This window comes from Castor canadensis, chromosome 1 (genome assembly GCF_047511655.1).
Source record: "Castor canadensis chromosome 1, mCasCan1.hap1v2, whole genome shotgun sequence".
In the NCBI taxonomy this organism is placed as follows: domain Eukaryota; kingdom Metazoa; phylum Chordata; class Mammalia; order Rodentia; family Castoridae; genus Castor; species Castor canadensis.
Genome location: NC_133386.1, coordinates 20,985,816 through 21,008,693, shown reverse-complemented (window position 1 = coordinate 21,008,693; position 22,878 = coordinate 20,985,816). Strand labels below are relative to the sequence as shown.

The 22,878-nt window shown below is 43.6% G+C and overlaps 1 protein-coding gene and 1 non-coding gene across 2 annotated transcripts in view; both read left to right on the top strand.

Annotated features, from left to right (window-relative positions):
- Positions 1 to 1,353: 1,353 nt before the first annotated feature.
- The window catches only part of Utrn (utrophin), a 521,188-nt gene continuing 499,663 nt past the window's right edge, over positions 1,354 to 22,878 (top strand). Inside the window, exon 1 of the mRNA XM_074072723.1 lies at positions 1,354 to 1,489. The gene's annotated coding sequence lies outside the window, so the exon portion shown is untranslated. The remainder of the gene's footprint in view (positions 1,490 to 22,878) is intronic.
- Trnal-uaa (transfer RNA leucine (anticodon UAA)) lies at positions 1,410 to 1,492 on the top strand. Its single transcript has one exon. It is a non-coding gene; the product is annotated as a tRNA-Leu (tRNA).

The window sequence follows — 22,878 nt, the reverse complement described above, 5'->3', positions numbered from 1 at the left end:
TTTACAGGATCATTAAGAAAATTGAATTAGATAGTATATGAAAAGAATTTAGAGTAATGCTTCTCACATAGTGAGTTCTCAGTATAACTTCTTATTGCCATTTAAGTGCCTTGAAAGCCAATTGTGTGGAGTCTGAGGCCTCCGACCATGTGGTGGGATAAGAATGGAAATGGTAGGTGTGGATGTGACCCTGTGTGTGTCTCCAGAGACTGGTGGAGTCCAAGTTCCCTTTTCTCCACATGCTGGGCAAGTCCTGACTGTTCTGTGTCCTGTGGAGGTCGGACCTCACACTCAGGAGGCCACGAGGGTGGGACTCAGGCACAGCCCACTGGTAGCTCCCGAGGTTGTTGGTGGAGGGACAGTCTGGCCATCGCTGTGGTAGGAGCTCTCCCAGGAGCACCCATCTCAAGAGGTGACTAAAGGATACAGAATCAGGGCAGAGGCTGGCAGATGACTGATCAATGGGTTTCTTGCAACTTGACAGTGACAGGGAGCCGTGGGTAAGCTCCAACACGGTGAGGTCCACGTGTGCAGTTTCAAGGTATCAGAAGTTCTTGGTCAAAGACAGTGGCCACCTGTCCTGTATGAAGAAGAACCAGAGGCACAGGGTGGGGCTGCCGGTTCCCAGCTGGGCCACCAACCTCGACTCTGTGCTAGGGGGAGGTCCTGGACAAGGAGAAGTCCTGTCCCTGTGCACAGAAAAGAAGCAGAGCACTGCAGAAAGAGTTCATGAACTAGGTAGGTCAGTTACGGGAACAAAAACATCTCGGTGCAGGGGGAGTGGGAGGGGACGAAGAGAAGGCCACCGCCCAGCAATGGGGATGGTGCCTGCAGGACGACTGGGGATTGGGCCACACTCCCCTGCACGTAGCTTGGTGCAGGATGCACACAAACTTCTACAAAGCTTCCTTCCTTCCGGGTTGCCTCCCGCCAAGCTAAGAAGAAAGGCAGCCCCCAGGTGCAGGGGTCCAAGAGGTCAGCTGAAGCCCGTGCAACTCACTCTCTGAAGCTTAATTTACCTAGAATACAGCAAACCAAATGCCGCCCTCCAGACTCCATCCCTGCACCCCCGGCTGGGCTCCTGCAAGCATCCTCCTAGCAACCTAGAAGTTTGCCAGTGTTTGTTTGCCGCGCCCGCGCACCTGGAAGTTGAAGCAGCCCTGGCGGGGCCCGAGCTCCGCCCGCCGAGCCGAGAGCGCCGCTCGGCTGCAGTTGCCCTGGCTGCCGCGGCAGGCCTGGGGCAACCGTGAGCCATGGCGGCGGGAAAACCAGGAGAAAGCAAAGAGCCGAGGCTGAGGGAGCTGGGAGAGCGAAGGCGGCGGCGGCGCCTAGGCAGTCCTGACGCAGGGCGCGAGGAGGACGGCGGAGGCAGCTTTGTAGGAAGAGCTGAAGGATGTGTGCTCGCCTGTACCAGGATGGCCGAGTGGTTAAGGCGTTGGACTTAAGATCCAATGGACATATGTCCGCGTGGGTTCGAACCCCACTCCTGGTAAAGTCATTTTCCTTTTCCTTAAACGTATCCGACTATTTTACGAAAATCCAAGTCTCACCGAGTACACCAAGCCTTGAAAGTGAGATTTCTGACTGGTGGCTGGAGGATGCGCAAACCCCTGCACCGCGCGGCGGGTGGGGTGCGACTGCAGTCCGAGCCCCCGGGTTCGGCTCTGTTCTCCCGGACCGGGCCGGGAAGGGTTGGGCTGGCTTGTGATCCCCCAGCTTGTTTTAAAAGCTGCCTGTGCACAAACGTCAAAATGCACCTCTGTTTTTCTTTTTGTCGCCAAAGTTAATTGTGCAGTCAACTCCTAGAGGCAGACACTATGCATGCCCATTGTTCTAAAAACGCACCCTGAACTTGAAGCCTTTCTTTAAAAATACTTTCTTTTCGTAACAATTTTGTTTTTGAAAATGAAAGCATCCAAGACTTTAAACGAAATTTGCAGGTTCAGTGCAGACCCCCCCCCATCATTTGAGAATCAGGTGCTGACCAGCCGCTCCCAATAGCGCCATTAAAGTGGGGAAATGAGCATGGACGATTTACACCCTCCAGTCCTCGGGTCCCACGCCGGTTGTCACCCGAAGTCGCAGTAGTTTTCTTCATAGCAAAAATCTCCTGTGACCACAGTGCGTTGCAGTTGCTAGTCTGTCTGCTTGGGCTTCTCCAGTCCAGATCACAGTCCGGGTCTCTGCTGTCATGACCTTGACCCTTGGCGTATCCAGGTCGACCCATGCAGAGACTCGGTCTGTCTGTCTGTCTGTGCTCGGGGTGGTGGGCCTGTTGAAGGGGTGGAAAATATTGGAGGAGGGGCAGGGGAAGACTCACTAACCAGTGAGAGCTCAGTCTTTCTCTTCCTCATTAAAAGTCCAGCGTTTTTTCTTTTTTTCTTGAAAGTAGAACTGTTCTATTAGACTCTTAGAAACATTCTTAAAGGCTAGCAAAGGTTTTGTACAGTTGAATCATTTGTAGGCATACAAACTTATAATGACTTTCTAATAAAATTATTAGATAACCGTTACATAACCATTTAAGTTGCTATTTTGAATGATAAATTAAGGGTGTGGATTTGTAAGCCATTCTTTTCGTGAGTTTAAACAGGAAAAAAAATAAACAAAATTGTTTATTTTCTTTTGGGCTTTGCACAGCCAACTCTGAAGAAACAGCTGTTACTGATACATTTAAACAGTGACGCCTATTGGTGAATTTCAGGCAAATTATTAAGGTTTGTCTGCCTTATTGTGACTCTGAAATTCTGACAAATTGTTTCTCAGTTCCTGTGTCTAAGAGATTAAGGGTACGTCCACCACAGCAAGGCGGCTTGTTTCTCTTCCAATTATTAATGACAAATTTGCCTTTGAAATGAATCCCAAATCACTGATAGAACTTGAGTGAATCATCATTTTGATCGTATAAATGGAACCCTTATCTCACCATATCATCTTTGTTTCAGTTTAATTTAATATGTTTTCAAACTCTAAACCTGGGTAGGAAGTTGAAGGATACTAGGTTTCTGGATATCTCTTTATCTAGATATCAGCTTTAGAACACAGATTTTATGAACCAGAAGCTTCTGGTCCTTTGTAGTAAATTGGAGGCTGGAGACCTTAATTAGTTTCTTTCGCTTTTTGTTTTAATTTTAAATGCAGTTTCAACTAGTGGATGAACAAATTGAATGTATGCTTGTACATCACCCATGTGCCAGGTGTTCAAATGGGAGTAATATTCATGCCCCAAGTTTTAATGACTCCGTTGAGTTTCAAAGATGCCACGTAAGAGGCAGAGAACATAATTCTAGCTTCCTTGCACCTACTTATCGCTTACAGTTGGAGAGAAAGCCATTGTGAACCCACCCACCTGGCCTGTTTCATGTTCATCAACATTGATTTTGAACCATTTATTAGAATCCCTGGCACAGAAGAACGATTGCTATTGTTGTTTTTACAGCATTTTAAAGGAAAAACAACATTGCAGCAGAATCTGAAATTGTAAGTATTAGTGTTATGCAAAGGGCGACGTCCATCTCGAGAGGTCTGATGTGCAAAGCAGGGAACCCAGTCCTGGGCACCAAACACACTCATCCCACTCAGGGTATGTGCTGAACACTGTACCAGGATGTGGGTGCCTTTTAATCAGGCGTGGTAAGACACGCAAATACAAAAACAACTGTCGTGAAGGAAAGCATTTTTATAGCACAGACCCTGAGGAGCAGGAGTCACGCCGGGCTGTGCAGGGCCACATGGGGAAGCAGCTGGGTCATTCAGGAGGCACAGGAAGTGAAATCATAGGCAGCTGCCTGTATTGCGGTTTCCACAGAAGGATCAGGCAAGCAGGGTTAGCGGCCTCAGGCCTGGCCCACTTGAGCAATGGCAGCAGGCTCTGGGGTGTGAGAGCTGCTCCCAGTTAATCTGGGGTCCCTAGGAATTAGCTAACCCTGCAAGGGACAGTCCCTGCCCCACAGTGAGGCCCGAGTTCCCAGAGCGTCAGGTAAATGGGAAATGAGAAAATGCATCCCATACAGTAGGGTTTGGGCTTTCTCATACGTTTTTTACTTCTTCTTCTTCCCTCTCCTTTTTTTTTTTTTCTTTTTTTTGGTACTAAGGTTTGAACTCAGAGCCTACACCTTGAGTCACTCCACCAGCCCTTTTTTGTGAAGGGTTTTTTGAGATAGGGTCTCCCAAACTATTTACCCTGGCTAGCTTCCAACCACAGTTCTTCTGATCTCTGCCTCCTGAATAGCTAGGACAGCAGGTGTGAGCCACTGGCACCTGGCCTCTGCTCTTCTTCCTCAGCTAGCCTGGGCTGTGTCTGCTTAGGAGAATCAAGATTCAGAAGCCCACAGAGGCGGACCCTCAAGTACTGCGAGGGTCTTTGCCATCTGGGTAGGTTATATCCATTGTACCGTTCAGACCTCAAGTTCATCTTTGGACTTTGGTTGTACTCTGGCCATTTTCTTCATTGCTTTAGGGTAGTGAGGCTAGCAGTCACTAGAAAAGTCGCTAGAACACTTTGGAGTTGCAGTGCAGAGATGGGTTAAGAAGAGTGATGAGTATTTGCCTCTGTCTCCTGCATGAAACAGAGTCTGCGTGTTGGAAACACACAGCAGAGGTCCCATGAGGCAGCCCAGAACTGTGATTAGGAATCGGCCAGCTCAAGTTTTCATCCTAGCTCCACTCACTGTTAGCTGTGTGACTTCAGACGGGCTGTTTAGCTTCTCCAAGACTTTGTCTTCTCGCCTATAAATTGGGTTTATAAAAGAGTACCTATTAAACATTTGTGGTGAGAGGTGTGTGTGATTTGCTAATGTGCTTAGAAAGTGCCTGGCATGGAGAATGATCGATAGGTTACACTGTCGTTGTTCTGAAGGGATTCTTATGAAGAGTCTGTCTGGACTGACTGTAGGTTTTTCCGATGGCCACCTTGCTCATGGAGTGGAAGTTAGATGTACATTGCATTTGTCATCACAATTGCAGTGCAATAAAATTAAGATCATTGACAAAAGATTTCATTTTTAAAAGAGAAATATGGGAGAAGGGTATTGATTACATCTTCCTAATTTGCTGATTAAACCTTATTTTAAAAGTCTTTAAATGGCTAGTTTTCCATCACCCACAGCCTCTCTTTATTTTATTTTTTTGGTGGTGCTGAGATTCAAACTCAGGGTCTTGAGCTGCTGAGCAGGTGCTCTCCCACCTAAACCACACCTCCAGCCCTTTTTGTTTTTAGGTATTTTTTGAATAGGGTCTCACGTTTATGGCTGGCAACCTGGACTGCACTCCTATTCGTGCTTCTTCACATAGCTGGGATGGCAGGTGTGTGCCACCTTGCTCAGCCATTATTTAAGATGGGAGCTTATGAATTTTGCCCAGGCTGTCCTCCAATGGCGATCTTCCAAATCTCTGCCTCCCAAGTTGCAAGGATTACAGGTGTGAGCCTCCACAGCTGGCCATCACAGCCTCAAGCAAAACTTTGAGTAATTCCTTGAATAAATTTTGCTGAGAAAAATAGCAGAGTTCTAAACTCTTAACGAGAAACCCTAATTTTTCAACACACAATAAGTGAGCTTATTGTTTTCCCCCTGGGTGTCACACCCACTGGGTTAGTCACAAATGACTATATTAAGGGTGTTCACATTTTTTAAACACTACCAATTCTGACCCACCCAGTTCAGCTTTTTAAAATGCAACCTGATTTAAAAAATTTTTATTCTCCGTAAGAGAAATTAGAAACTTCTATCACTGAGAAAATATGCAAAATAAAATATAATAGCTTGCTTTTAAGTGTGGCAAAGTGCCGCCTGGAATAGACTGGTCCTGACATCTGACAGTCTCTTGCTGTGACTCAGAGTAACACTTAATCCCTTTAGTTCACTACAGAGAACCTCGTGTAAAAGTGTACTCGATTAGCTGCAAGTAACAGCTGAAGCTGAAAGTGACCTAATGAGTTGACGTGACCTCAACATTATACCAATTGAGTCACTTAGTCAGTTTCTTTAATGCTGATTGCAGTTTCCTTCTCGAATAACTGGGATGACCTGGGATTGTTCTGGGTGGAGAAGCCTTGTGGGTGGATCGGGGTGAATGTGCCCCTCCCACTGGATACCTCTGTTCTCTCTCTCACTCTCTCTGTCCTTCTCTCATCCCGTGAGCCAGCTTCTGACTGCCCATGGAACACACAGCCACTGCTGTCCTCTTCCATCTTTTCCAAATGTCTAGTAAGGTCCCGTGTGAGAAAACAGCCCTGAAAGCTGGCAGTGTCTAGTTCCCACTGGACAACTCATTCATTCGACAATATTTTTAAAGTGCCCACAATGGGCATCTCTATGCTGGGTGCTGGGACACAGCACTGAGTAAGAAAGACAGGTCCTGTCCTCTTGGGATTAAACAGTAAAACACAACATGAATTCTTTCGTAGACATTTTATAGAACTTTCCTTAAACTGTAGCCAGAAGCCATCTGCCCATCACTGGGGGAGGAGAGAAGACTGGGGAGGAGGGAAGGGAAGTGGAGGGCAGAGGAGAAAGTGGGGAGGTATCTAGCCAAGTGGGTCCAGCCTGCTTGCCCTGGTTATGCTGACCTGATACCACCCTCAACCCTATGGCCATAACCCAGGTAGCTGTGAAACCCAGGGCTGCATTCGATGCAGCTCTTAGAACAGTTTTATTTAAGCTTATGTTTTAGGTGATTAAAATTATTTTGAGCTTTGATCATGGCTGTCCCTTCTAGTTTTGGGCTACTCAAGTAGTTAATATGTTTTTACTTTAGCTATTGATAAAATCTTAAAAATAACAGGGGCAAGACTTTCCTGCTGTTAAAGATATTTTTTCTAAGGGCTGAGGGTGTAGCTCAAAGTGGTAGAGCACCTGCCTAGCTATGCGTGAGGCTCTAGGTTTGATTCAGGTATAAACGACACGTTAATTCACATTCTTTGAATAGTACTCTCCAACCTGTCCCAAAATTATTTTTAATGAATATTTGGTTTGCACTTATTTGTTGTGACCACAAGGATATCTGGAGATGTGTTTTCTAATTCTGTACCAAAATCAAGATGCATTCTGTCTTAGTATAGTGATCTCACTTTAACAAATTTGCCAAGCTGGTGTGTTGGTGCACCCCTGTGATTCCAAGCACTCTGGAGGCTGAGACAGAAGGACTGTGAGTTTGTGAGTTCCAGCCTGGGCTAGAGTGAGACCCTGTCTAAACACCCAAGATGTTGTTATTAATGACCCCAAGTGGTTTCTGCCACCTGTAGTATTCTTATCAGAGGGTTGGATTACTTGCTCCAAGCATAGCTAGTAAGTAAAGACCTGTAGTTGAACCCAGGCTGGTGGACTCTAAAACCTCGCTCTTTCCTCGGTATTGTCTGGATCTTATCAGGTTTAAGTATTGGCCCACAGGCAAACAAGGGTAAAACAAGGGTTAATCTGGGTCCAGGATTTATTCCTGCTTCAGGTCTCTATTTTTATTTGTTCAGTCTCTTTCCTTTCTTTTTGGTAGTAATGGGGTTTGAACTCAGGGCGTTGTGTTTGTTAGGCATGCACTGTACCGCTTGAGCCATCCCACCAGCCCAAGTTCAGACATTCTTAACAGTTTCTTGAAGAGGCCCTACTGAATTGTCACTTGATGTATTGATTGAAGCCTCAGGTCGAAAAGAGGGTGTGAGTGTCTTTGATAAGAACAAAGCATTCCTAAAACACAATTATGAACTTCAATTATTTATACTGGGAAGTTTTTACCCTACATTATTTTATCTCTAAGAATATCAGTATTGAGAGTAAGTCACGGAGAGTCAAGAATTTGTTGCTGTTGTTTTCTTGTTTTTCTTTTTTTTAATGCCTTTAATCAAAGGCACTTAGAACTGCCACAAAAGTCGTTTAAGAGACACCTGTACCTGCATAAGGTGTCTTTGGTAGACAAAAAACAAGACAGAACAAAACACCTGCCTTTAAATATAGGAGCTGTCTGTTGAGACAGTTTCACTGGACTTGGTAAAACGTTCTGTGCAAAGTTCTTTTCTTTTTTTGGTACTGGGGTTTGAACTCAGGGTCTACACCTTGAGCCACTCCACCAGCCCTTTTTTTGTGTTCTAGGTGTTTTCCAGATAGGGTCTCGTGAACTATTTGCCCAGGCTGGCTTTGAGCCATGGTCCTCCTGATCTCTGCCTCCTGCACAGCTAGGATCACAGGCGCAAAGCTCACATTCTTGAGGTGGTGGTGGTGGAGGAGGAAAGCTGCTAACCGCAGGAAGGTTCGAGTTGAGAGAATGGGGAAGAAATCCGCACACAGGAGTCTGAATTGAAGAGAAAAGGGAGTCCCCATGGAATCCTTAGAGACACATTGCATGAAGCCACAGAGGCAGTTTTGTGCGTATGGTCCCCAGCTGGCAGCCACTGAAAGGAGCCTGCCCACTGCCACTCTTGCTTTCTGCCACCTCTTAGGACAGTGGCCTGGGATGTGTCTGAGTTCTAGTGTGCACAGTGGCTCTTGAAAAGAACCCTAAGAGTTTGTTCATTTCATCCAGACAGATCCATTGTCTCTCCATACAATTTTCACGCAGTAGTAACTGTTTCATCCCCTGTCTTGCTCAAATAAATCTGTTCATTTCGTGCTGGGTGTTTGAATTGTTCAGAGAACAAAGCTGCGCAGACTGCTGGTTGTCCCTTCCATTTGTCCCATAGGAATTGCAGCACAGCGTTTCACTGGACACAGAGCTGCGCGGGGTAAACCCCACGTTATTCAGCTTTTCTCTTAGTTGAAAGCAGCAATGTGGGAGTCTGTTCAATGACTTGGAGTACAAGTGACACTGGGCAGCTTCCAGGAAAACATCTGTAAAAGACCGTGTGTGTGTGTGTGTGTGTGTGTGTGTGTGTGTGCTTGTGCGTGCTTGTGCACACATGCATGCTCTTTGCCTTCCCTCAGACACATGTATGTGATGGCTGGCACATCAGCCATCACATAGCACCATGAGGACGGAGGTCACGGTCTGGGGTTAAAGGAGAAGTGAGTTTGAAAGAGCTTCTTCCTGAGGCCTTACTAAAAGGCAAAGCCACTGTCTCAGGCCTGGGCTTCCAAGCTTCATGTGCACATGAAAACAAAAATCTTCCTTAGGGAGTCTTTCTTCTGCAGCCAGTGCTCGTCCTCCTGACGTTAACTCATATTAGTATTAGTATAAGAAATATAACAAAGGTTGGGCATGGTGGTTCATGTCTCTAATCCCAGCACTTGGGAGGCAGAGGCAGGAATCTGCCTGAGCTACAGAGTGAGACCCTGTCTCAAACAAAGAAGGTCTGGAAAGGTAGCTTAGTGGTAGAGTACTTGCCTAGCACACACAAGACCCTAGTGACACACACGCACGCACACCCACCACTCATACTAATAAAACCGGAGCGCGTGTGTGTTTCTGGGGATCCAGCCCTCGGCCTTGCAAACTATTGCAGGCCCACCTCAGCTTTTTCTTTTTATCACACATCCTCTTGGTTCCCCTCTGAAATACAGACATACAATTTAAGGGAATTGCGAGCTTCTCAACCCAACAGCCTGAACATCAGCCTAGAAGAAAATGGATCTAAGTGAAAGCAGCCAGCTGCTGACACTGAGGTGCCAGGCAGAGCAGATGACAGCCTGGATATGCATTTAGTTCCCCTTTAGAAGCAAGGGAGCTCTGAACCTTCAGGCTGTGGTACTTATGGTGTAGCCCTCCTCTGTGGCTCCCCAAATCTCTACTTCCCCAAGGACCCTCATAAAACTCAGGAGAGAGGCTAAAGACATAAGGTAGGAGTCATGAATTTGCAGGTGACAATGAGAAGGGGGCCTTGGGCAGTGCAGTCCTGGGTCGCACGGTATCCACTCAACGTTTGGCCATGGTCTGTGACCGTGGTCCCTAGAGATCCCAATGGGACTGGTGGTGTCGGAGCCATTGTGATGTTTCAGCACAACACACTACCCACATGTCTGCAAGCAAACCAAAACACTGCCAGTCATTTAAAGGCACAGCACACTCACCATCTCTAGCAATAAAGGAAATGCAAATTAAAACCACACTAAGATTCCACCTCACCCCTGTTAGAATAGCCATCATCAGCAACACCACGAACAACAGGTGTTGGCGAGGATGCGGGGAAAAAGGAACCCTCTTACACTGTTGGTGGGAATGTAGACTAGTACAACCACTCTGGAAAAAAATTTGGAGGCTACTTAAAAAGCTAGACATCAATCTACCATTTGATCCAGCAATACCACTCTTGGGGATATACCCAAAAGACAGTGACACAGGTTACTCCAGAGGCACCTGCACACCCATGTTTATTGCGGCACTATTCACAATAGCCAAGTTATGGAAACAGCCAAGATGCCCCAGCACTGACGAATGGATTAAGAAAATGTGGTATCTATACACAATGGAATTTTATGCAGCCATGAAGAAGAACGAAATGTTATCATTCGCTGGTAAATGGATGGAATTGGAGAACATCATTCTGAGTGAGGTTAGCCTGGCCCAAAAGACCAAAAATCGTATGTTCTCCCTCATATGTGGACATTAGATCAAGGGCAAACACAACAAGGGGATTGGACTATGAGCACATGATAAAAGCGAGAGCACACAAGGGAGGGGTGAGGATAGGTAAGACACCTAAAAAACTAGCTAGCATTTGTTGCCCTTAACGCAGAGAAACTAAAGCAGATACCTTAAAAGCAACTGAGGCCAATAGGAAAAGGGGACCAGGAACTAGAGAAAAGATTAGATTGAAAAGAATTAACCTAGAAGGTAACACACACGCACAGGAAATTAATGTGAGTCAATGCCCTGAATAGCTATTGTTATCTCAACCAGCAAAAACCCTTGTATAAACTCTCTCTTCAACAAAATTAGAAATAAGGGCAAAATAGTTTCTGCTGGGTATTTAGAGGGTAGGAGGGAGAGGGAGGGGGTGGGGGCAGGGGGGAGAAATGACCCAAGCCTTGTATGCACATATGAATAATAAAAGAAAAAAATAAAAAAGGCACGGCACAGAGGCCAGGGTGGGGCTCAGTGGCACAGTGCTTGTCTGGCCTTTGTGAGGCCTGCACTTGATCCACAGAACAGCAAAATAAGTTAATAAAAAATTAAAATAAGTGCACAGCCCATGCAATTATGTACAGTATCAAATACTCGATTCCAATAATAAACATTTAAGTTGCTAGTTTATGTGTTTACTGTACTTTCTAGCCACATGCCTGGTTTTTTTGGTGGAGTGGGGATTGGAACTCAGAGCCTTGTACTGCCAAGCAGGTGCTGTACACTTGAGCCACAGCCCCAGTACTTTTTAAATAGAGTCTCGAGTTTATTCCCAGGCAGGCTGGGACAGCCTATTTACCCTTCCCCCAGAGCTGGGATGATAGGCCTGTGTCACCATGTTCAGCTTCTTACTGGTTAAGATGGGGTCTCGCAGACTTTTTGCCTGGTCTGGCTTTGAACTTCAATCCTTCCATCTCTACCTCCTAAGTAGTTGGGATTACAGGTGTGAGCCACCATGCCCTGCCAACCCATATCTCATGATGGAATAATTTTCTCTTATTTTTCATTTAATCTCATTTTATTCATCATGGTCATAGGAGCAGCAATAGGTCATAATATGTATATATTACAGCTGTAGACAGATAGATTAGTAGGATATACCATCGAGCTTTGTATAAGTACACTGTGTAATATTCACAAAGTGATGAAATTACCTAACGGTGCAATTCTTTTGTTTTTTTTTGGAGACACTAGGATTTGAACTCAGGGTCTTATGCTTGCCAGGCAAGAGCTCTACCACTTCAGCCACTTCAACAACCCTGTTTTATGTTGGGTACTTTCGAGATAGGATCTTGCGAACTGTTTACCCAGGCTAGCTTTGAACTGTGGTCCACCTGATCTCTGCCTCTTGAGTAGCTAGGATTACAGGCGTGAGCCACAAGTGCCCAGACAACAGTGCAATTCTTAGAACGTATCTCTATTGTGGGCTGTGGATGTGACTCAAGTGCAGAATCCCCAGTACCAGTGGGGGGGGGGAATATGTCATCATGAAGCAACACAAAACTATACTATGTAAAATTTGTGTTTAAGTCGAGGCTGGGAAAAATGAACCCCATCAGGTGGACTATGAAGGAGTGGTCAAAACTGCTGAAGAAAAAAAACCGAAAACATTACCAGTGGCTTTTGTTGATCAACTGGTAAGCAACACCCATGTCTTGTCCAGGGAATGAGATCTGAGTCGATAGATGGTGACTTGGATCTAGCAAGGTCATCCTGAGGTCATGATGGCAGAAACAAGAACGGTGGCAGGTGGCAGGAGTGGGGGGAGGTCACGGTGTTCACACAGGAGGAGGAACCAGAATTCTTCTGTGCTTCACTGTATCCAAGACCTGTTGACCACACACACTAATTTGGGTTTGGTTACATTCTATGCAAGTCAGTTGTCTTGACAAGGAGGTGGCTCAAGGCCAGAGCCCTTGCCTAGTATATGCTCAGTCCCTGCCTTCCATCTCAGTCACCACAGAAAATGTCAGCTGTGTAAATCCACTCCAGATGGTAGAAAGGAAGCTACTAGCTTGAACATTCATAGTGACCTTGAGGCCTTTGCAATCTAAGCAAGTCCTCAATTAGACACCACTTGGAGGGAGGCTGAAATGGGACCAAAGAAAGTGCCTGAGAAACTGACCTGTCTGAGGGGGTCAGAATCAGGATGCAAATTTAGATCCTGGAAGGCTTATAACTTCTAGCATTATTTCCTTCTTTGCTAGAACTTGGTATTTTGTATAGTTCCCTAGTCACGTAGAAACAGTTTCTTCCTTTATCTCTGTTTCGCAGGGTCTTGCATGATCACTTGCTAAATATATTTCACCATTTTATTTACTTCAGGCTGAAGCCCTGACACCATTATGTTGGCTTCTCCACACCCAACTTCAAGCCGCACATTTCAAAGATAAATCACTGTAATTATTTATTCTGTTGAAAAGGAACAGGAGGTGTGAAAACCAAACTAATATGCACCTTCAGCCCACACGAGTGACACTTTGGAAACCAGCTTGTAGGAATCCTTAAGTTTTCCTCTGTATCTCCAGACCCCCTAATTGTATGAGATCATTGAGATTTGTGGAATGAGTTGGGAAATTTTACTTATTTTTTTTCAAAGACAACCAGCCAAGAATAGATGTTGGTAAGGATTTGCATTGAGTCCTACAGTGTCAGTCTCAGGACTGGTTAGTTCATCCAGACCCTTGGAACTAAGGACTAGAGGCTTGGAATTCAGAGAACTTTCAAAGCTAGGGCTAGGGAAGTTTTTTATTAGAGTGCTTTGGTTTCTTTTTAGGAGGCAATTTTTTCTATCTAGCAATTTTCTTAGGTAACTTAAAATCTATCATAACACCAAAAAATAATCCCCATCCCTTCACTTCCTTGAAAAAAGAATAAAGAAAAGAAATTTGCCAAGCATTATTTCCTATTTCAGTATGAGGCAGAAAGAAATAGTTTCTGAAAATTTTTTTTTCCTTAGATGGATGGAGAAAAAATAAAATGGCTCACAGAAGTATCTTGAAGTGACTTGATAAATATAATATGCATAAAGACAATCACTGTTTTCATTCAGGAAATGGACCAATTTGGGGTGGTAATTTGAAATCTACTTGGTAGTAGTTGCCAAGTTCTGCTTTAAAAAAAAAACGTATTTATTTTTCTGCTGCAGAAATTTCTTGGTTCGTTGTTGGGGAGTACCTCCCAGGCTCTTGGGAGAGGCCTTGGTTGGTCAGAGTGTTTATATTTACCCTTCTCCTCGCCTGCCCTTTTTATTTTAAATACTTTCAATCTGCCATCTCCTAATTGCAGGCTATATAAGGAAATCTTGGTGGAAAGTGCTAGGGGCTAACTCATTTTCTTATAAGCAATTTTAAAAATCCTTTTATCCAGGCTTCTCCCTAGACCAATTATATGAGACTCTTTTGGTGGGATTCAAGCATGGACATTAAAAAAATTTTTTTCCTAGGTGATTGCAGCTTCAATTGCTGCCTAATAAAGAATTTGGCCGGCCTTTGTGCCAGGTTCCTAAGACTACTTTAAATTCTTGGAATTACCCCAGTGATGGAGTGTCTTCCTTACTTGTGGTGGGCCCTGGCACCACACCTGAGTTCATGCTAAGGAGATGACTCAGAACGGGGACTGGGTGTGCTGAAAAGAGCAACTATGTGATTAGAGGGTTGGGTCTTTGATTGACTCAATCTCCCAACTTCCAGGGAGAGGAAGGGGCTGGAGATTAAGTTCAGTCATGTACCCAGTGAGTCAGTCATTCATGTTTACATAGTGAAAACCCAATAAAAACTCTGGACACTGGGGTTGGGGGAGTTTCCTGGTCCGTGAACACATAGATGTGTGGGGAGGGAGTCTCCTGACTCCGTGGGTAGAGGGCATAGAAGCTCTGTGTTTGGGGCTGTGTTAGTCAGCTGACTGTTGCTGTGACAAAATACTTGAGAAAATTAACTTCAAAAGAAGAAATATTTATTTTGGCTCATGGTTTCAGAAGTTTCTATCCCTGGTCATTTGACCCTGTTGCCTTTGGGCCTGTAATAAGGCAGAACATCATGGCAGGGAACGCATTGCAGAGGAGAATGCTTGCCTCATGGCAGCTGGGAAGAAGAAAGAAAGAGAAGAAGGAGCCAAGCCAAGTGGCTCTGGTGGTTCACACCTGTAATCCTAGCTACTCAGGAGGCAGAGATCAGGATGATCGCGGTTCTAAGCCAGCCCAGAAAATAGTTTGAGACTCTATCTTGAAAAAACCCTTCACAAAAAAGGGCTGATGGCGTGGCTCAAGGTGTAAGCCCTGAGTTCAAAACCCCAGTACTGCCAAAAAAAAAGAGAGAGAAGAATTTAAATTCTTCCAAGAAGGGACTTCTTAAATAAAGTATGCTGACCATGCAATAATTGCCATATGTTGTGGTGTTGGAATTTCTTCACATAGAAGTAGGAATGAGAGAAAAGCTCTTTTCAACATTGGGTTGTCACCAAAAAAAGTGAGCTGACCAACTGGCTTCCATGCAATCTCCCAAGGTGATGCTGATCTGTCCCCTGGCCTTTCCAGCTTTCCAGGTGTGTAACTTCCATCTTGCTACTATTGTAGAATTGAGTTGACTTGGACAAGCCAACTCAACACAGCGGGACCCCAGGATTCGGAAGTATAAAAGCCAGAGCGTCTGTTCATTCAAATGACAATATATTAACATGACTGAGCCCACAAAACTACCTGGGAAAGAAAACTTTATTAAAATGTAACATGGTGAACACGTAGAGAGAGCAAGACAAAGGTGTTACTCCACACTGCCATTGCCTGAACGCTTATGTTGCCTGCCCCAATCTGTATGCTGAAATCCTCACCCCACAAGGTGGTGGCCATTATTAGGAGGTGAAGAAGCCGGGAAGTGATCAGGTCACAAGGGGAGAACCCTCTGAATGGGATTAGTGCCCTTATTAGAGAAGCCAGAGAGAGAGCCACCTTCCACCATGGAAGGGCACAGAAAGGAAGCCATGGACAAGTCAGAAAGCAGGTGCATGGCCTTGGCCTTCAACACTTGACTCTGTTTTGATCTTGGTCTCCCCAGGCTCCAATCCATGGAAAATTCCTTTTGTGGTGATTTTTTGTTAAAGCAGCTGAACAGACTAAGACACCCACTTAGAATGCCTGAAGCTCTGTGAGGTGGGTAACATCTGAACACCTGCATGGCGAGGTTGTGCACACCAGCCTTGCTGGGTGGCGTCAGGCCAGCCCTGCAAGCCTCTCCTCAGCAACTGTGCCTCTCTTTGATTTCTTCTGTGCTGACTGAGTCTCCTTTCCTTTGCTTGCTACTAACTTTAATCAGTTAACTGCCAAATCTTACTGGCCTGAGATCATTCTGTATCTTTATCAAAGTGACTTTACACAGCTGTCCTCTGGTTCATGATATCATAGTTTTATGTTTGCCACTCAGAAAGTAATTTTTAAATTATCTGTATTGTTTTCTTCTGCTTTAAGAATATTTTAATTATATGTAGAAAAATATGAAGTATTAAAATCATTCATGTTCAAAGTACACTGTATGCATCTGTGGAATTATCATCAGGAAACCCCCTTGTAATATTAATGTAGACTAAACAAAATAGTAAAAAATGAAAATAATTCATAATTTCATCACATAGTTGAAACATAATTGTATTTTCTGTACTTACGAAGTTTTTTCTGGGTGACTGTGAATATATGGCTTTTAAAAAAGGGGCACTTTAATGAGATATGATTTACATACTATAGAAGCCACCAATTTTTAGTATATAGTTCAGTGACTGTCACTGAATAAACAAGATTGTATGATCATCATCGCAACCCAATTTCAGTCTATTTCTATCTGTTCAAATCGATTCTTCATCTTTGTCCCCCTCCAGCTCCGGGCCAATGCTGATCTACTTTCTGTCTTTCTGGATTTACCTATGCTGGACATTTCATCTAAATGCAGTCATATGTCACTTGACCTTTGTGACTGGCTTCTTCCATTTAGTATATCATGTCACAGAGGAGATGAGGTTCATCTATGTTGTAGCATGTGTCAGTAACTTGTTCCTTTTTATTGCAGAGTAGTCCTTTATATGGCTACAGCTTACTTTACTTATCCATTCAACATTTCATATAAGATTGGGTGGTTTTCACTTCTTGACTATAACGAATAACACTACTATGCACATTTATGTGCAATTTGGTCATGATTCGTAAATAGCTAGAAGCGAAATTGCTGCATTATATGGTAGATTTACATTTAACTTTTTTTTTAACTCAGGGCCTTGTACTTACTCAGTAGACACTCTACCACTTAAGCCACGCCTCCAGCCCTGTTCACCTTAGTTATTTTTCAGATAGGGTCTCATGCTTCTTGCAGGGGCCAGCAAGCCTGGGTCCATAGTCTTCCTACCTATGCCTCCGCAGTAGCTAGGATTACAGGCATGAGCCACCAGTGTCCAATGCAATTTTAAAAGATCATGCTTTCACATCTTCCCTATGAATCATTTCCAGTTAATTGTTGTGCGTGGTAAGAGGAAAGGATGGAAATCCATCTTTCTGCATGTGGGTATCTAAATGTTCCTGCACCATTTGTAATAAGACAATTCGTATTGAATTACCTTGGTCCCTTTTAAAAAATCAGTTGGCCATCAATGTACTGTTTATTTCTGGGCTCTCAATACCGTTCTATTGATTTGTCAGCTCATATCAATTCCACAGTTTGACCAGGGTAGTTTTATATTAAGTTTTGAAACTGGGGCTTTGTTCATCTTTTTTTGCAATTCTACCCTACTTTTTGAATTACAGTCACCACTGTTTTTTCTTTTTTGGCAGTACTGGGGTTTGAACACAGGGCCTCATGCCTGCTAGGTAAGCACTCCAGCCCCTTTTACTTTAGTTTCTTTTTCAGATAGAGTCTCCAGCTTTTTTGCCCAGGCCGGCCTCAGACTGCACTCCTCCTACTTCTGCCTCCCAAGTAGCTTGGATTACAGGCATGTACTACCATGCTAACCTTAGCCAAGACTTTTCTATCTCCTTTTTTTGCCTTTGGCTTCCATACACAGTTTCTATTAGTGTACCAGAAACTAGAACAACAGCAGTGTCTCCTCCTCCTCACTATATGCTTTGGTCTAGAAACCAAAGGCACTGTTTTATGTTGGTATAAGGCTCTATACACTTCTACCATGCAGAGGCTACCAGCAGCAGGGAGACTGGGAAGTAACAGCCCCTGGTGGAGTTTAAGAATGGAGAACGGTTCCTCACTTCCATGTTGTGATACGAAGTTCATAATAAAGGGGGTGATATACAGAGGTACCCCTGGTCACACCTCACCCAGTTCATGTCTGGATAAGACCACAGGAGTTTTCCTAGTCTGCTTTCCCTTTGGAACTTCAACAGTTTTCCCTTCTATGGCTGTGTGCTACCAGCAAGGAGGTTTGTACTCCTTGCTCCTGGGCAATCATGTTGACCTCTTTGGTGCTGGTTGTTTGGTTAGCATGTGGTATTTCAGAGCTACTCAGGTGCAATTAGACTTTTCCTAGGATTTCTGTAAGATTCTCGCTCTTTTCACTAGACTTAAGTGTATAAGAAGGTAAAGCTGGGATTCTTTCATTATTTTGCTATCCTGGGGGAAAAGCCTGCTTACATATCAACACTTCTGTAAGAGAAAACAGCCAGGAGGAGAGAGACAGTGAGTCGTGATTCTTGGGGTCCTCTGTGAGCCCCTGAGTGAACTATGCCTTCAATGGATCTTCACTGGATTTAAAAAAATAGTTTTATTGTATTTTGAATTAGTATACATTGATAATATGTGGGGGTTTCATTGTGGTAATTCCATACACGTGGACAGTGACCTCGAATAAGTTCGCCCTCCATTATATCCCCATTCTGCATCCCTTCTCTCCCTTTACAGAAAGTGATGGATTTCATTTTGCATCATTGAACATATACATGTGGTGTATTTCGATCCTCTTCCCCCTTCAATATCCTTTCCTTTCCCTCCATCATCACCATCATTCTAGGTCTGGATTCCACAAATGAGCCTATCTTACCTCACTCAGCATGATGCTCTACAGCTGCATTCATTTTCCTGCAAATGACAATTTCATTTTTCTTTATGCCTGAGTAATTTTCCATTATCCATCCATCTATCTGTCTATCTAAATTTTCTTTATCCATTCATGGGTTGTTGGGTACCATGGCTGACTCCACAGTTTAGCTGTTGTGAAGAGAGCTGCAGTAAACAGGTGTGCAGGTGTCTCTCTTGTATATTGATTTACAGTCCTTTGGATATATGCGCAAGAGTGGTACAGTGAAGTCACGAGGAAGGTCTATTTTGAGTTTTTGAAAAAATTCCATACTGATAGTGGTTGTACCAGTTTGCATTCCCACCAACAGTGTATGAGACTGTCTTTTCTCTTGAATCCTCACTAGCATTTGCTGTTTGTTTTCTTGATGATGGCCAACCTGACTGGGGTGAGATGGAATCTTGGTGTAGTTTTTTTTTTTTTTTTCTTTTTTGTGGCACTGGAGTTTGAACTCAGAACCTACACCTTCAGACACTCCACCAGCCCTTTTTTATGATGGGTTTTTTTGAGATAGGGTCTCACAAACTATTTTCCGTGGCTGGCTTTGATCCTTCTGATCTCTGCTTCCTGAGTAGCGAGGATTACCCAGCTTTGTGTAGTTTTGATCTGCATTTCCTTTATGGCTTAGGATGTTAAACATTTCTTCATGGATTTATTAGCCATTTATATTTCTTCTTAGAACTGTACAACTTGCCCATTTATTAATTGAATTATGTTGTTTTGCTGTTTGGGTTTTTTTTTTTTTTTTAGCTGTTTGTATACTTTGGATAGTAATCCTTTATCTGTCGAAGTTTTTCTCCCATTTTGTGGGTTGTCTCTTGATTCTAGTGATTGTTTCTTTTGATGGGCAGAAACTTTTTAATTTGATGCAGTCCTTTTGGTCAATTCTTATTCTTATTTCCTTCTAGTGAAGTTTTACACTATGTAAGGTAAGCTAGCTAACTTTGGTTTTCTGCTATATGTGACCAGAATAGTTTCAACTAACTCACACTTAAGAAAGACGCTGTGAAGTTAGAACAAGCCCAGAGAGAAATGGCCAGGGTGGTGAGTGTGAGCAGAACTGTGTCTAAGAAGGAGACCTTGAAGTAAACTTGGCTTGAGTAAAGAAGGTCTAGAGTGTATATGTCTCAGCAGAAGTAGGATGTTACAGGTGCAGGGGCAAATGTGAAAGGAGAGGCAGCTTCAAATATGTAAAAAATTTCTGTTTAGAGAATAATAAGATTTGTTCTATTAGACTCCAGGGAGACAAATTAGAATTCAGGATAGGAAAATTCTGGAAAAAGATTTTTAACTCCCATCGTTCATAATTATACAATTTGTCTGAAAATGGAATGAGTTGGATTGATAACATGTTTACCATGTCTAGAGGGCTTTAAGGTGACTTCCCAGAGATACAGAGGATCTAGGCAACTCAAGAGATGGTATGTTCTGAACTTCAGTCATTTTAACATGACCTTCATAGTTTTTGCCATATGGCAAAGGTATAAGTTACATCATTAAACCAAGGTTTAATATTTTCTTTGCATCAACTCCCTTTATTATGTAAGTAAGTTTATTTTAAAATGAAACTTTCAATCACTATTATAAATGAAGTATATGAATTATTGACCAAAAATTAATGTAATAAAACAAAAGTGTTTCTTAGTTCTAAGCAGATGTCGTGTGGCAAAATCTCTGCCCAAGATCTGATTTCTCATTGTTAAAAGGGAGATCAATAGTTGAAGATATGACTGCACCAAATAGACCATTTACCTTTCTCCACTCAGAAGGATGGAAGGAGAATTGAAAGGAAGAAATCTCTTCTTACTAAAGCAACTAAATGCTTTTAATGTCAAGCCCACATACACCTAAAATCACAACGTACACACAAGTGTGGGAAGCGCACAAGATGGGTAAGATTCACTCCAGTGCTTCCCAGTCTTTTCACAACCTGTCACACACAGAGAACAGCATTTGTTGGCACACTGTGTAAACTAAAGCAGTTGTTCACTGTGTGAACTATTGACCTGGGGCAGGAGTGCTGCCTCTAGCCCAGGAACCTCCACTTCCATGTAGAGCAAAGGAGTGGGAATGCTGACAAATTACTGACTCCTACGTAACACTCTCTTAAGAGTTCTTTCTATGAGGTAATCCTATGCTGTTTACTCCTTTTGTTTTTGTTTTGTTTTGTTTTGGGCAGTGCTGGGGATTGAACCCAGGGCCTTGTATTTGCTAGGCAAGTGCTCTACCACTTGACCCACACCCCCAGTACTATTGCTTTTTTTTCAGTTTGTTTTCCAGATAGGGTCTCATGCTTTGCCTGGGTTAGTCTCAGGTTGTGATCTTCCTACCTCTGCATCCCAAATTGTTGGGATTACAGTCATGATGCACCACACGTGGCTCATTTAATCTTTCAGTTTTCTAGAGTCTAAGCATTCAGCTTGAAGTAGCTGCTTTTGACTGTAGATCTGAGAACTCATAGGTTGGCAAATGATCATCTCTGCACCTTCAGGAAAATTCTCTTGTGGAGTATTTGGCCTCTCCTTTCATACATATGAGGAGAAGCACTGGAATCAAGTTGCTATGTTATAATGAGAAAACAAATCTTACTCCCTCACCAACAACTGAAACTTAAGATAGCTTCTGTTGTTGAATTTACGCTATTCTTTGCTTAGTTGATACACTGGAGAATCTGACTCAGTACAGAAGGGGTGTGTGTGTGTGTGTGTGTGTGTGTGTGGTTCTTCTAATCTTACATGTATGGGTACACATCAGTTCTGAAATCAATGGTTCATGCTAAACCAAACAATCAGGTAAGACAGAATCGTTGTCTTTCAGAGCAGTAGCTGAGGCTCCTTATTTGGAAGACTTGTGGATGTTGCTTGGCATCTCCAGTACTCAAGAACATCTGATACCAGTTTACAGAATCCATGATTCATGATTCATGGCTTATTCCTCCTCCTTTCATCCGATCTTTATCCTAACGATTTCCCCACAGACTTCAGTATTTGCCTGAATGGCTGGATTATTCCTCTGAGTTTATTTGTGTGTTTTTCCTACACAGTTTTTTTTTTTTTCTAATTATGGGATTTATGTCCCTGGTGTGGAACTTTGGAGTTCCTTTCTTGGGTGGGAGATTGGTTTTGGCTTCAGACTGGAATGTCCCAAAATAACCACTGTTAAAGTGTTTAAAAGACACTGTTAAAAGACTCCTTGTGTGCTGCAATTTTAAGGACCTCTCACGATCAAGGCTGGGCTCTATCTATAGGCACCAGATAGAGTAGGAGTATTTATATCCCTGGCTGCTGTCAAGGGTTCCTGTTACTTCAGACACATTTAGTGCAACACTTCAGTGAAGCTGGAAAGAGCACAGCCTGGGTGGTCTCGACAGACATGGTCAGAGGCAGACGCTTCATCCTTAGGCCTTTCTCTTGCCTAGAACCTGTTCCAATGCTGATTCTGACTCAGAAGGTCTGGAGTGGAGCCTGAGAAGTTGCTTTTCTACCAAATTCCCAGATGGGGCTGGTGCTGCTGGCCTAGGCACCAATCTTGGGGAGCAGGTGCTAGAGGATTTCCCAAGACTCCTTGTGGTAACTGCTGCGTAAGAGCCTACCAAATCTTTCCAGTAGCAACAGTCATTCAGAGGCCCGCCCTGGGATCTACAGCCTTTCATTTCAAGTCTCCCCGCAGCCTAAGGCTCACACCTATAACACTAGCTACTTGGGAGGCTGAGTTTGAAGCCAATTTGGGCAAAAAGTTTGTGAGACCTCATCTGGATCAATAGCTGGGCGTGGTGATACACACTGTCATCCCAGCTATGGCAGGAAGTATAAAATAGGAGAATCATAGTCCAGAAAAAAAGTGAGACCCAATCTTCAGTTTCTCCTTTTATAAAGACACCAGTCATACTTTATCATACTTAAAATACTATAAAATTTTTATTCCAAAATGTGTTAAGCTTAAAGTTTCCCTGTCTCATCAGTAAAAGGAAGTGAAATACTTATATTGAGAAGGAGGGTGGTGATTTAGAAAGCTCTAAATGAGATGTGACATTCACAGTATTTCACAACATGTTAGAATGTTGCAGAATCAAAAATTTAAATGTACAATCCAACCAGCCACAAAGCACAGAGCATATCAATGTTAATAATATGGAAAGGCCACACGTGGCTTTCGCTTAGCAGATGGCGAGATTCCCGAGGAGGCATTCACCCATCTGCCTCAGCTTTGTGTCCCCAGCAACGTCCAGGCATTGCATCTAACAGGTCATTCATTAAACTGAAGGAAATTTTT